The sequence below is a fragment of the Rhipicephalus microplus genome, unplaced genomic scaffold (assembly GCF_043290135.1).
Source record: "Rhipicephalus microplus isolate Deutch F79 unplaced genomic scaffold, USDA_Rmic scaffold_175, whole genome shotgun sequence".
Taxonomy (NCBI): Eukaryota; Metazoa; Arthropoda; class Arachnida; order Ixodida; family Ixodidae; genus Rhipicephalus; species Rhipicephalus microplus.
The window spans coordinates 177,501-192,500 of record NW_027464746.1 but is presented as its reverse complement, the minus strand read 5'-3'; the positions used below and the strand labels follow the sequence as shown (position 1 = coordinate 192,500).

The window sequence follows — 15,000 nt, the reverse complement described above, 5'->3', positions numbered from 1 at the left end:
TGCGGTGTGCCGTGCGTAGGGACGGGCGCGCGTGCCACATGCCGCCGAAATATGGGTGTCGGAGAAAACAGAGTGCCGCGCGTAACGAGGGGCGCGCGTGTTACAGAGAGATATGCCCAAACGCATGAAAGTGTACGCAGGTGTCCTAAGGCAGTTTTTTTTTTTTTTTCCTCATTTTGATGTCGCCCCGGCTGACGCGGTTTTCGTTTTTCCGTGCCGCCCCGGCTGACGCAGTTTTTGCGCCGCCCCGGCTGACGCGGTTTTTGCGCCGCCCCGGCTGACGCGGTTTTCGCGCCGCCCCGGCTGACGCGGTTTTCGCGCCGCCCCGGCTGACGCGGTTCGGACTTTGCACTTTTTGGCTCACCCCGGCTGGCGGCCCACTCACTCGATCGCCAGGTCTGTTTGCCCCGGTGGTTCCACCGCCAGGCTTAAGCGCGAACTTTTTTTGTTTGTTTTCTTTTGATTAAGCGCAAGCTTTTTTCTTTGTTTTCTTTTGATTAAGCGCGGGCTTTTTTCTTTGTTTTTTTTTTTATTTCGCCCCGGCAGACGCGGTTTTTGCGCCGCCCCGGCTGACGCGGTTTTTGCCGCCCCGGCTGACGCAGTTCGGACTTAGCACTTTTCGGCTGTGCCTGGCTGGCGGCCCACTCACTCGATCGCCATGTCTGTTTGCCACAGTTTTCCCGGTGGTGCCGCACCCGGGCTCGCCCCGGCTGACGCAGTTTTCGCGCCGCCCCGGCTGACGCGGTTTCGTGCCGCCCCGGCAGACGCGGTTTTCGCGCCGCCCCGGCTGACGCGGTTTCGTGCCGCCCCGGCAGACGCAGTTCGGACTTAGCACTTTTCGGCTGTGCCTGGCTGGCGGCCCACTCACTCGATCGCCATGTCTGTTTGCCACAGTTTTCCCGGTGGTGCCGCACCCGGGCTCGCCCCGGCAGACGCGTTTTTTTTTTCTTTCGCCCCGGCTGACGCAGTTTTCGCGCCGCCCCGGCTGACGCGGTTTCGTGCCGCCCCGGCAGACGCGGTTTTTTGCGCCGCCCCGGCTGACGCGGTTTTTGCCGCCCCGGCTGACGCAGTTCGGACTTAGCACTTTTCGGCTGTGCCTGGCTGGCGGCCCACTCACTCGATCGCCATGTCTGTTTGCCACAGTTTTCCCGGTGGTGCCGCACCCGGGCTCGCCCCGGCTGACGCAGTTTTCGCGCCGCCCCGGCTGACGCGGTTTCGTGCCGCCCCGGCAGACGCGGTTTTCGCGCCGCCCCGGCTGACGCGGTTTCGTGCCGCCCCGGCAGACGCAGTTCGGACTTAGCACTTTTCGGCTGTGCCTGGCTGGCGGCCCACTCACTCGATCGCCATGTCTGTTTGCCACAGTTTTCCCGGTGGTGCCGCACCCGGGCTCGCCCCGGCTGACGCAGTTTTCGCGCCGCCCCGGCTGACGCGGTTTCGTGCCGCCCCGGCAGACGCGGTTTTCGCGCCGCCCCGGCTGACGCGGTTTCGTGCCGCCCCGGCAGACGCAGTTCGGACTTAGCACTTTTCGGCTGTGCCTGGCTGGCGGCCCACTCACTCAATCGCCATGTCTGTTTGCCACAGTTTTCCCGGTGGTGCCGCACCCGGGCTCGCCCCGGCTGACGCAGTTTTCGCGCCGCCCCGGCTGACGCGGTTTCGTGCCGCCCCGGCAGACGCGGTTTTCGCGCCGCCCCGGCTGACGCGGTTTCGTGCCGCCCCGGCAGACGCAGTTCGGACTTAGCACTTTTCGGCTGTGCCTGGCTGGCGGCCCACTCACTCGATCGCCATGTCTGTTTGCCACAGTTTTCCCGGTGGTGCCGCACCCGGGCTCGCCCCGGCAGACGCGTTTTTTTTTTCTTTCGCCCCGGCTGACGCAGTTTTCGCGCCGCCCCGGCTGACGCGGTTTCGTGCCGCCCCGGCAGACGCGGTTTTTTGCGCCGCCCCGGCTGACGCGGTTTTTGCCGCCCCGGCTGACGCAGTTCGGACTTAGCACTTTTCGGCTGTGCCTGGCTGGCGGCCCACTCACTCGATCGCCATGTCTGTTTGCCACAGTTTTCCCGGTGGTGCCGCACCCGGGCTCGCCCCGGCTGACGCAGTTTTCGCGCCGCCCCGGCTGACGCGGTTTCGTGCCGCCCCGGCAGACGCGGTTTTCGCGCCGCCCCGGCTGACGCGGTTTCGTGCCGCCCCGGCAGACGCAGTTCGGACTGCACTTTTCGGCTGTGCCTGGCTGGCGGCCCACTCACTCGATCGCCATGTCTGTTTGCCACAGTTTTCCCGGTGGTGCCGCACCCGGGCTCGCCCCGGCTGACGCAGTTTTCGCGCCGCCCCGGCTGACGCGGTTTCGTGCCGCCCCGGCAGACGCGGTTTTCGCGCCGCCCCGGCTGACGCGGTTTCGTGCCGCCCCGGCAGACGCAGTTCGGACTTAGCACTTTTCGGCTGTGCCTGGCTGGCGGCCCACTCACTCGATCGCCATGTCTGTTTGCCACAGTTTTCCCGGTGGTGCCGCACCCGGGCTCGCCCCGGCAGACGCGTTTTTTTTTTCTTTCGCCCCGGCTGACGCAGTTTTCGCGCCGCCCCGGCTGACGCGGTTTCGTGCCGCCCCGGCAGACGCGGTTTTTTTGCGCCGCCCCGGCTGACGCGGTTTTTGCCGCCCCGGCTGACGCAGTTCGGACTTGGCACTTTTTGGCTGAGCCTGGCTGGTGGCCCACTCACTCGATCGCCATGTCTGTTAGCCACAGTTTTCCCGGTGGTGCCGCACCCGGGCTCGCCCCGGCTGACGCAGTTTTCGCGCCGCCCCGGCAGACGCGGTTTTCGCGCCGCCCCGGCTGACGCGGTTTTTGCCGCCCCGGCTGACGCAGTTCGGACTTGGCACTTTTTGGGCTGAGCCTGGCTGGCGGCCCACTCACTCGATCGCCATGTCTGTTTGCCACAGTCTTCCCGGTGGTGCCGCACCCGGGCTCGCCCCGGCAGACGCGTTTTTTTTTTCTTTCGCCCCGGCAGACGTGGTTCCCCCCCCCCCCCCCTTTTCGCTCGCCCCGGCTGACGAGGTTTTCGCGCCGCCCCGGCTGACGCAGTTTTCGCGCCGCCCCGGCTGACGCGGTTTCGTGCCGCCCCGGCTGACGCGGTTTTCGCGCCGCCCCGGCTGACGCGGTTTTTGCGTCGCCCCGGCTGACACGGTTCGGACTTTGCACTTTTCGGCTGTGCCTGGCTGGCGGCCCACTCACTCGATCGCCATGTCTGTTTGCCACAGTTTTCCCGGTGGTGCCGCACCCGGGCTCGCCCCGGCTGACGCAGTTTTCGCGCCGCCCCGGCTGACGCGGTTTCGTGCCGCCCCGGCAGACGCGGTTTTCGCGCCGCCCCGGCTGACGCGGTTTCGTGCCGCCCCGGCAGACGCAGTTCGGACTTAGCACTTTTCGGCTGTGCCTGGCTGGCGGCCCACTCACTCGATCGCCATGTCTGTTTGCCACAGTTTTCCCGGTGGTGCCGCACCCGGGCTCGCCCCGGCTGACGCAGTTTTCGCGCCGCCCCGGCTGACGCGGTTTCGTGCCGCCCCGGCAGACGCGGTTTTCGCGCCGCCCCGGCTGACGCGGTTTCGTGCCGCCCCGGCAGACGCAGTTCGGACTTAGCACTTTTCGGCTGTGCCTGGCTGGCGGCCCACTCACTCGATCGCCATGTCTGTTTGCCACAGTTTTCCCGGTGGTGCCGCACCCGGGCTCGCCCCGGCTGACGCAGTTTTCGCGCCGCCCCGGCTGACGCGGTTTCGTGCCGCCCCGGCAGACGCGGTTTTCGCGCCGCCCCGGCTGACGCGGTTTCGTGCCGCCCCGGCAGACGCAGTTCGGACTTAGCACTTTTCGGCTGTGCCTGGCTGGCGGCCCACTCACTCGATCGCCATGTCTGTTTGCCACAGTTTTCCCGGTGGTGCCGCACCCGGGCTCGCCCCGGCAGACGCGTTTTTTTTTTTCTTTCGCCCCGGCTGACGCAGTTTTCGCGCCGCCCCGGCTGACGCGGTTTCGTGCCGCCCCGGCAGACGCGGTTTTTTTGCGCCGCCCCGGCTGACGCGGTTTTTGCCGCCCCGGCTGACGCAGTTCGGACTTGGCACTTTTTGGCTGAGCCTGGCTGGTGGCCCACTCACTCGATCGCCATGTCTGTTAGCCACAGTTTTCCCGGTGGTGCCGCACCCGGGCTCGCCCCGGCTGACGCAGTTTTCGCGCCGCCCCGGCAGACGCGGTTTTCGCGCCGCCCCGGCTGACGCGGTTTTTGCCGCCCCGGCTGACGCAGTTCGGACTTGGCACTTTTTGGGCTGAGCCTGGCTGGCGGCCCACTCACTCGATCGCCATGTCTGTTTGCCACAGTCTTCCCGGTGGTGCCGCACCCGGGCTCGCCCCGGCAGACGCGTTTTTTTTTTCTTTCGCCCCGGCAGACGTGGTTCCCCCCCCCCCCCCTTTTCGCTCGCCCCGGCTGACGAGGTTTTCGCGCCGCCCCGGCTGACGCAGTTTTCGCGCCGCCCCGGCTGACGCGGTTTCGTGCCGCCCCGGCTGACGCGGTTTTCGCGCCGCCCCGGCTGACGCGGTTTTTGCGTCGCCCCGGCTGACACGGTTCGGACTTTGCACTTTTCGGCTGTGCCTGGCTGGCGGCCCACTCACTCGATCGCCATGTCTGTTTGCCACAGTTTTCCCGGTGGTGCCGCACCCGGGCTTGCCCCGGCAGACGCGTTTTTTTTTTTTCTTTTCGCCCCGGCTGACGCAGTTTTCGCCCCGCCCCGGCTGACGCGGTTTCGTGCCGCCCCGGCAGACGCGGTTTTTTGCGCCGCCCCGGCTGACGCGGTTTTTGCCGCCCCGGCTGACGCAGTTCGGACTTTGCACTTTTTGGCTGAGCCTGGCTGGCGGCCCACTCACTCGATCGCCATGTCTGTTTGCCACAGTTTTCCCGGTGGTGCCGCACCCGGGCTCGCCCCGGCAGACGCGTTTTTTTTTTCCTTCGCCCCGGCAGACGTGGTTCCCCCCCCCCCCCTCCGTCTTTCTTTTTGTTTTTTTTTTCGCCGCGGCTGAAGAGGATTTTTCGGTGCCTCGACGCCCCGGTAGTCGCGGTTTTTCCGTTTCCGCACGGCCCCGGCTGACGCTGCTCGGTCACAGTCGCCTTTTGTGAGGATTGCAGACTTCTTGAGCGCGGGTGTTTTTTTTTTGTTGTTGTTGTTGTTTTATTACGCATTCGCTCCAGCAGACGCTGTTTAGACTTTTTGTTTCCTCTTTTATCCTGCGACGAGGTGACGAGGTTTATTCGGTGCCCCGCCGCCCCGGCTGAAGTGATTTTTCCTGTCCCGTGCCGCCCCGGCTGACGCGGTTGGGACTTCGCGTTTGTTCGGCCGCCACGGGTTTTGGCGCACTCGCTCGGTTGCTTGTTGTTGCCACTTGTTGCGAACCCAGGTTTCTTGAGCGAGCGCGGGCGTTTTTTCTTCCTTTCTTTCTTTGTTCTATGTGTTAGCGAATCGGCCTTTAATATCACACGAGGACTCACAACCAACAATTTTCAGTTTGAAGTGTAAAAAATCTGCAGGTGTTGACGTAACTGACTTGCCCCGTACCCTTGAGTACATCCATGAAGTTCTCGTAGTACTACTAAATCGCATTATTCCAAGTGGAGAAATTCCCATAAACTTGCAAACCTCTACACGAAAATCGGTGCGCGTGATAAAGTTGAAAATTATCGTCCGATATCAAATGTGCCTTCTATAACACAAATTCTAGGAAAAAAAAAAAAAAAACACTTGTTCGCCGTTTTCTGCGCCGTGACTGGCAGCACTCCGGCGAAGCGAAACGGGGTCGATTCGAGCACGATATCGGCGTCTTTCGACGTGCTCGCCGGCGACCGTCGCACGAGTACGTCGCACGAGCGCGTCTGCCGGGGCGCCGTTTGCGAAGCCGACGCAAAAGTGGGAACCGCCGCTCGGATGATCGCCGCTTTCGGCAGAGTGAGTGTTGGCACTCCGGGGAAGCGAAACAGCGTGAATGCGCCCACGAAATCGGCGTATTTTGAAGTGCCCGCCGGCGACCGTCGCACGAGTACGGTAAACCGCGTCAGCCGGGGCGTAGTTCGGGACGCCGACGAAAAAGTGGGAAGCGCAACTCGGATCTTCGCCGTTTTTGCAGGAGTGAGTGGCGGCCCTCCTGCGAGACCAAGAAGCATCGATTCGTGCACGAATTCGGCGCCTTTCGACGTGATCGCCGGCGACCGTCGCTCGAGTAGGGCAAACCGCGTCTGCCGGGGCGGGCTTCGGGACGCCGATGCGAAAGTGGGAAACGCTGCTCGGATGTTCGCCGTTTTTGGCCGAGTGAGTGCTGGCACTCGGGCGAAGCCAAACGGGGCCGATTACGGCACGATATCGGCGTCTTTCGACGTGCCCGGCGGCGACCGTCGCACGAGTACGGTAAACCGCGTCAGCCCGGGCGGAGTTCGGGACGCCGATGCGAAAGTGGAGAACGCCGCTCGGATCTTCGCCGTTTTTGGAGGAGTGAGTGGCGGCACTCCGGAGAAGCCAAGGAGCGCCAATTAGCGCACGATATCGGCGTCTTTCGACGCGCTCGCCGGCGACCGTCGAACGAGTAGGGCAAACCGCGTCTGCCGGGGCGGGGTTTACGACGCCGACGCAAAAGTGGGAACCGCCGCTCGGATGTTGGCCGTTTTTGGCAGAGTGAGTGCTGGCACACCGGCGACGCGAAAGAGCGCGAAAGCGCCCACGAAAGTGGCGTATTTGGACGTGCTTGACGGCGACCGCTGCAGGAGTACGAAAAACCACGTCAGCCGGGGCGAGCGACCCACGGCGGTCTGGGTGCTTATCGCTGCTATTATAGGGGCACCCCGGCAGACGCAGAAAAAAAAAATTTTTTTTCGACCTTCTTTTTTGCTGGTCGAGCTCGGGTAACCCAGGTCGCAATGGGAGCCGCGCACGAAAGCGGCGTCGCGAGACGCGTTCGCGGTCGCTAGTCGCACGAGCTCGGCAACCGCGTCAGCCGGCGCGGAGTTCGGGATGCCGACGGCTAAGTGGGTACCGCTGCTCGGATGTTCGCCGTTTTTGGCCGAGTGAGTGCTGGCACTCCGGCGAAGCGAAACGGGGCCGATTCGGGCACGATATCGGCGTATTTCGACGTGCTCGCCGGCGACCGTCGCACGAGTACGGCAAAGCGCGTCTGCCGGGGCGAGGTTTGCGATGCCGACGAAAAAGTGGGAAGCGCCGCTCGGATCTTCGCCGTTTTTGCAGGAGTGAGTGGCGGCCCTCCTGCGAGACCAAGAAGCATCGACTCGCGCACGATATCGGTGTCTTTCGACGTGCCCGCCGGCCACCGCCGCACGAGTACGGCAAACCGCGTATGCCGGGGCGGGGTTGGCGACGCCGACGCAAAAGTGGGAACCGCCACTAGGATGTTCGCCGTTTTTGGCAGAGTGAGTGCTGGCACACCGGCGACGCGAAAGAGCGCGAAAGCGCCCACGAAAGTGGCGTATTTGGACGTGCTTGACGGCGACCGCTGCAGGAGTACGAAAAACCACGTCAGCCGGGGCGAGCGACCCACGGCGGTCTGGGTGCTTATCGCTGCTATTATAGGGGCACCCCGGCAGACGCAGAAAAAAAAAATTTTTTTTCGACCTTCTTTTTTGCTGGTCGAGCTCGGGTAACCCAGGTCGCAATGGGAGCCGCGCACGAAAGCGGCGTCGCGAGACGCGTTCGCGGTCGCTAGTCGCACGAGCTCGGCAACCGCGTCAGCCGGCGCGGAGTTCGGGATGCCGACGGCTAAGTGGGTACCGCTGCTCGGATGTTCGCCGTTTTTGGCCGAGTGAGTGCTGGCACTCCGGCGAAGCGAAACGGGGCCGATTCGGGCACGATATCGGCGTATTTCGACGTGCTCGCCGGCGACCGTCGCACGAGTACGGCAAAGCGCGTCTGCCGGGGCGAGGTTTGCGATGCCGACGAAAAAGTGGGAAGCGCCGCTCGGATCTTCGCCGTTTTTGCAGGAGTGAGTGGCGGCCCTCCTGCGAGACCAAGAAGCATCGACTCGCGCACGATATCGGTGTCTTTCGACGTGCCCGCCGGCCACCGCCGCACGAGTACGGCAAACCGCGTATGCCGGGGCGGGGTTGGCGACGCCGACGCAAAAGTGGGAACCGCCACTAGGATGTTCGCCGTTTTTGGCAGAGTGAGTGCTGGCACTCCGGCGAAGCGAAAGAGCGCGAATGCGCCCACGAAAGTGGCGTGTTTGGACGTGCTTGACGACGACCACCGCAGGAAAACGAAAAACCACGTCAGCCGGGGCGAGCGACCCATGGCGGTCTGGGTGCTTATCGCTGCTATTATAGGGGCACCCCGGCAGACGCAAAAAAAAAAAAAATTTTTTTTCGACATTCTTTCTTGCTCGTCGACCTCGGGTGACCCAGGTCGCAGTGGGAGCCGCGCACGAAAGCGGCGTCGCGAGACGGCTTCGCGGTCGCTAGTCGCACGAGCTCGGCAACCGCGTCTGCCGGGGCGGAGTTCGGGACGCCGACGGCTAAGTGGGAACCGCCGCTCGGATGTTCGCCGTTTGTGGCCGAGTGAGTGCTGGCACTCCGGCGAAGCCAAACGGGGCCGATTCCGGCACGATATCGGCGTCTTTCTACGTGCTCGCCGGCGACCGTCGCACGAGTACGGCAAAGTGCGTCTGCCGGGGCGGGGTTTGCGACGCGTACGCAATAGTGAGAACCGTCGCTCGGATGTTCGTCGTCTTTCGCCGAGCCAGTGCTGGCACTCCGGCGAAGCCGAACGGAGCCGATTCGGGCACGATATCGGCGTCTTTCCACGTGCTCGCCGGCGACCGTCGCACGAGTACGGTAAACCGCGTCAGCCGGGGCGGAGTTCGGGACGCCGATGCGAAAGTGGGAAGCGCCGCTCGGATCTTCGCCGTTTTTGGAGGAGTCAGTGGCGGCACTCCGGTGAAGCCAAGGTGCGCCAATTCGCGCACGATATCGGCGTCTTTCGACGTGCCCGCCGGCCACCGTCGCACGAGTACGGCAAACCTCGTCTGCCGGGGCGGGGTTTGCGACGCCGACGCAAAAGTGGGAACCGCCGCTCGGATGTTCGCCGTTTTTGGCAGAGTGAGTGCTGGCACTCCGGCGAAGCGAAAGAGCGTGAATGCGCCCACGAAAGTAGCGTATTTGGACGTGCTTGACGGCGACCGCCGCAGGAGTACGAAAAACCACGTCAGCCGGGGCGAGCGACCCACGGCGGTCTGGGTGCTTATCGCTGCTATTATAGGGGCACCCCGGCAGACGCAGAAAGAAAAAAAAAAAAAATGGGGACATGGCGTGCGTCACCGTGCGGCTTCGCAGCGTTGCCGAAGTCGCCGAGCCCTTCGACTGAGCCGAACGGCGGACAGGGAACGTTGGTCGGCCGTTCTAACCTGTCGGTGCCACGCCGAGACGTCGTTAAGGAAAACCGCGTCGTGGGCCTCTACGACGCCGTCGAGTCGTTGTACGTTTGGTGTCCAGCGTGTCGGCGGCGAGTAGCGGACACGTCGTTCACGACTTCGGTCTTTCGCAGTCGACGCGAACTTGCGGAGAGTCGTGGTGCCTCACGTTTTCGGCAGAAACCGCGGCGGAATTTTCCCGTGCGTGCGCGCACGACCTCGGTGCTGTGCCGTCAGCGTAGTGTTGCACAAACTCGTGGCCTACCCAAGGTGCGGTACGTTTGCGGCCGTATCCTCGGTGGGAATTTCGTGAGTAGGGTCGCAAATTCTACGACCTCGGCGGGTTTGAGAGCGACGTAGACTTGTGGCACGCTCAACGTGCCACACGTTTCGGGGCACACCCGCGGTGAAATTTTCTCGAGTACGCTCGTATTAGTGCCCAAGGAGGTCTGGGTACTTATCGCTGCTATTATGTGGGGGTTCTCGTGAGCGGCGTACGCGAAAGCGACCGGGTGTCTGATATGCGGCGGGCTTCGGCCTCGTCAAGCGTGTCCTCGGGTCTGCTCCAGGGGAATCCACGGCAGTCGTCTGCAGCCTCATCCGCTTGATGCGTTAGGGGCTGGTTGTCGGACGGTGCCGTTTTACCACGATATCGAGGTGTGTTCCGTGTCGTCCTCGGGCGATTCAGATGCGAAAGCGCCGAAGACGCGGGCGTGACCCGTCGTCTGGCGGCTTTGCAGTCTCGGCTCCGTTGCTAGTTCCGGCCGGTCCACCGACAGTGCAGCGGGCTTGGGCAACCCGCACGGCGCGACCGAGTCGATGCAACGAAAAAGAGCGAGCATGAACGTGCTTCTTGCCGCACGGCTCCCACTCGTCTTTCGGGAAGGTTGTGCCGTAGCGAGCTCGAACGCCGTCATCTCGGAGTGCAAAATAAGCGTGTTGGGGCGCCTGAAGGTGGCCTCCGCCGCACACAGACTGCGTCCGGCCCGCCGAAGGCGAGGACGGACGCGCAGTCGAACGATTACCTGGTTGATCCTGCCAGTAATCATATGCTTGTCTCAAAGATTAAGCCATGCATGTCTAAGTACATGCCGAAATAAGGCGAAACCGCGAATGGCTCATTAAATCAGTTATGGTTCCTTAGATCGTTTCTTCCTACTTGGATAACTGTGGCAATTCTAGAGCTAATACATGCAGTGAGCCTGGAGCCCTTTGGGTAACGGGTGCTTTTATTAGACCAAGATCGATCGGGTTTCGGCCCGTATTGTGTGGTGACTCTGGATAACTTTGTGCTGATCGCATGGCCACGAGCCGGCGACGTTTCTTTCAAGTGTCTGCCTTATCAACTTTCGATGGTAGGTTACTTGCTTACCATGGTTGTTACGGGTAACGGAGAATCAGGGTTCGATTCCGGAGAGGGAGCCTGAGAAACGGCTACCACATCCAAGGAAGGCAGCAGGCGCGCAAATTACCCACTCCCGGCACGGGGAGGTAGTGACGAAAAATAACAATACGGGACTCTTTTGAGGCCCCGTAATTGAAATGAGTACACTCTAAATCCTTTAACGAGGATCAATTGGAGGGCAAGTCTGGTGCCAGCAGCCGCGGTAATTCCAGCTCCAATAGCGTATACTAAAGCTGCTGCGGTTAAAAAGCTCGTAGTTGGATCTCAGTTCCAGACGAGTAGTGCATCTACCCGATGCGACGGCTCGGACTGAACATCATGCCGGTTCTTTCTTGGTGCACTTCATTGTGTGCCTCGAGATGGCCGGTGCTTTTACTTTGAAAAAATTAGAGTGCTCAACGCAGGCGAGTCGCCTGAATAAACTTGCATGGAATAATAGAACAAGACCTCGTTTCTGTTCTGTTGGTTTTTGGAATACGAGGTAATGATTAAGAGGGACGGACGGGGGCATTCGTATTGCGGCGCTAGAGGTGAAATTCTTGGACCGTCGCAAGACGAACTACTGCGAAAGCATTTGCCAAGAATGTTTTCATTGATCAAGAACGAAAGTCAGAGGTTCGAAGGCGATCAGATACCGCCCTAGTTCTGACCATAAACGATGCCAACCAGCGATCCGCCTGAGTTACTCAAATGACTCGGCGGGCAGCTTCCGGGAAACCAAAGTATTTGGGTTCCGGGGGAAGTATGGTTGCAAAGCTGAAACTTAAAGGAATTGACGGAAGGGCACCACCAGGAGTGGAGCCTGCGGCTTAATTTGACTCAACACGGGAAAACTTACCCGGCCCGGACACTGGGAGGATTGACAGATTGAGAGCTCTTTCTTGATTCGGTGGATGGTGGTGCATGGCCGTTCTTAGTTGGTGGAGCGATTTGTCTGGTTAATTCCGATAACGAACGAGACTCTAGCCTATTAAATAGGTGCGGGGTTCCCAGCACCTTACAACCTTCTTAGAGGGACAAGCGGCTCCTAGCCGCACGAAACAGAGCAATAACAGGTCTGTGATGCCCTTAGATGTCCGGGGCCGCACGCGCGCTACACTGAAGGAAGCAGCGTGTCTTTATCCCTGTCTGAAAAGACTGGGTAACCCGTGGAACTTCTTTCGTGATTGGGATAGGGGCTTGCAATTGTTCCCCTTGAACGAGGAATTCCCAGTAAGCGCGAGTCATAAGCTCGCGTTGATTACGTCCCTGCCCTTTGTACACACCGCCCGTCGCTACTACCGATTGAATGATTTAGTGAGGTCTTCGGACCGATGTCCGGCGCGGCCTTTCGGTTGCGCCGGTCTGTTGGAAAGATGACCAAACTTGATCATTTAGAGGAAGTAAAAGTCGTAACAAGGTTTCCGTAGGTGAACCTGCGGAAGGATCATTAACGGATTGTGAAGGGTGAGCGCCTCAGCTGCGTCTGCGCCCGACACTTTCTGCCGCTGACCCCGTTTGGACGCGGGGTCGGCTTTTCCCCACGGGGCTGCCTGAATGTGGAGCGGCACCCCGTGACAAATTGTTGCGCCCAGCGGACGCCAACACCGCGACCTTGGACGGTCGGCCAGGTGGCGGACGCGGGTACAAACGGCGCAACGCACTCATAGGTCGGCTTTCGACCCGCCACTGCACCGTGGCTCGAAGCGCTCGAAATGCGCGACCCGACCGCTGCGGGACCGCCTAGTACTGTAAACAGGAGCGGCGGAGCGCGAACGGCGAGTCGTGGTTACGTCGGTAGAAGGCGAGGCTGCGCGTTCCCGAAACGCCAGCCGAGTGCCCTCCCGACCGTTCGAGCGTGCAAGAACGAGACCCGACAATCGCGCGGCGACTGCCAAGTACGAGAGGAACGGCACAAGCGTCGGCGGTCGGTCAAGGAACTGGCGATGTGACGGGTCCGCTGTGCACCAGTGCATACCGTCCCGCCGTCCGCGGCAAGCGCCTCCGCGTCCTCGGGTGACGGAGGCTGCCGGTCGGTTCTTGCAGGCGAGGGATCTCGCTGGCACCGGTTCGCGTTGACGCGCGGCCGGTCATGGCACGGCGATGCGACGGCCGAGGTGCGCAGTACTCGATGGAGGAACCGCACGCTCCGATGACCGTCCCGCCCTCCGCGGCGTATGCGTACCGACCGTAATGGTTGCAGCAGCGCCGGCCGGCTTTTGAATTCGCCACACGAAACACGGTGCGAGATCGCGGTTAGGGGAGCGTCGACGTTGCCAGGCGTTTTGCTTGCTGCCGAGGGAAAGGCGGCACGGCCACGTCGCGCTCGTCGCGATTAGCGGGTCTGCGCGCTTTGGGAAGGTGCCGCAACGACTTGCCGAAAGAGGAAGCACGGAAGAACGAGGGACTTGGACGTCCCGACAATTGAACGCACTTGCGGCCAGGCCCTTGCTGGCTTCGTTCTTCCGCCTCGAGTAGGCTCGTACGCGGCTCCGGCGCCGAAAGTGGTCCTTGGCACCGACTTCGGTGGACGTGGGAAGTGCCGCGCAAGTACGGCGCGCCTGGCTCCACCTGTTGGCTAAAGTAGGCAGCCGGATCGGCATTTTGGTGTGCGGTGGCAAACCGTGGATGCGAAAAAAGCTTGTGCGATTTCGTGGAACAAAAAGCGGGGGTCCCCCTTTTTATGCGGAGGAGACCGACCCGCCTGCCGTGGTGAACCGCGACGCCACGGTAAAAACGGGAGAGGCTTGTCGATGGGACCGTGCATCCCGCGCTCCACGGAGGCCGGGAGGCGGCCGCCCGAGGAAATGTGTAGCCGTCGAGGCCCGCATCTGCGTGCACTCTTATCCAAATGGGTGTACCGCAGGCATTTTCTGGTTAGGTGGGCCAATGAGAGCGAGCACACAACGATACCTACGGGTCCGGCTTGGAGAACCGGCTTCGACGCCTCCCGAGTATTTATAGAGGGGTGGACCACGAAAGCACTCGCAAGTAGCGAAAGCGAAACGCCGTCCGAAACACACCGTTTGCTCGATTTGCGGCAGCCGAAAAAGGCGCGGCAGAGTTTTGGAGTCCAAGCGTGCGCTGAAAAGCGCCCTTCTTGGCCACTGTTTGGCCGAGTGCCAGAAACGTTTGGTTTTGACTGTACGGAATTGAACAAACACTTTTTCACGACTCTAAGCGGTGGATCACTCGGTTCTCGGGTCGATGAAGAACGCAGCCAGCTGCGAGACTTGGTGTGAATTGCAGGACACACTGAGCACTGATTCTTTGAACGCACATTGCGGCCTTGGGTCTTCCCTTGGCTTCGTCTGTCTGAGGGTCGGATCACATATCAAGAGAGCCTTCGGCGCACAAGGGAACGTGAGCCGTCGACTCGTTTTGACCGCGTCGGCAACACGGACAGCACGCTGAACACCTCACAGCGAGCGCCAACAGCGGCCACTCAAGGGCGAGACGGTGGCGACCGTCGTGCCAGAGCCCAACCGAAACGGGGGCGACCGACTGCATTGAGGATGTGGCACCTCGTTGAGACCGCCGCAGGACTTCGAGTCGGAAGGAAGCCTGCAGGGAAAGTGCGGTCGAGGTTGCGTACTCCTCTCTGCGACCGGGCGCGCAAGAGCTGCGAGAGCCACGGACGCGCAACTTTAACGCACGGTAAACACGAGGAGCGAAAGCCGGCCAGCAAAGCTTCTCCAGCCGTGCGCAAAGTGCGCGAGATCGCAGCCTTGCGTTGCGCTTGTTGCCCTCGAAGTAAGCAGGGTGTCCCGTAGACCGGGCGCTCGAACACGCTGCGGGGCCGTGCCTCCTCCAGGCTTTGCCGCGCGAACAGGGAACGTTCGCGCGCAAAGCGCAGGGAGGTGAGGAGGCTGCGCCCGACGTTTGCGGTTCGCTGCGTACGCGGTTGATGCGGAGAGCACGGCGCGACGACTTGCCGCGAAGCGGAAAAAGTCTCCCGCACGAGTTGGCGAAACGTTGGCGAAGCTTAAGGCGTTCTCGTCGTAGTCCGCCGTCGGTCTAAGTGCTTCGCAGTTCCCGTCCCGTTCAAAAAACTGGGCCACTCCAGTTGGGGCGGGGGCGACGCTACACGAGACGATGCCTCTCGCCAGGCTGCGTGGCTGCCCTTGCGGCGGCGGCGACTGGCCTCGGCGGTGTTTGGGCTTTCGACACGGTCGTTTATCACGCAACTGC

General features: G+C 61.9%; 2 non-coding genes across 2 annotated transcripts; both read left to right on the top strand.

Moving 5' to 3' along the window:
• Nucleotides 1–10,447: 10,447 nt before the first annotated feature.
• Nucleotides 10,448–12,262, top strand: LOC142791583 (small subunit ribosomal RNA). Its single transcript, XR_012890318.1, has one exon. It is a non-coding gene; the product is annotated as a small subunit ribosomal RNA (ribosomal RNA).
• A 1,719-nt stretch (nt 12,263–13,981) lies between these two features.
• LOC142791565 (5.8S ribosomal RNA) lies at nt 13,982–14,134 on the top strand. The gene has a single exon (XR_012890302.1). It is a non-coding gene; the product is annotated as a 5.8S ribosomal RNA (ribosomal RNA).
• The last annotated feature ends 866 nt before the right edge of the window (nt 14,135–15,000 follow it).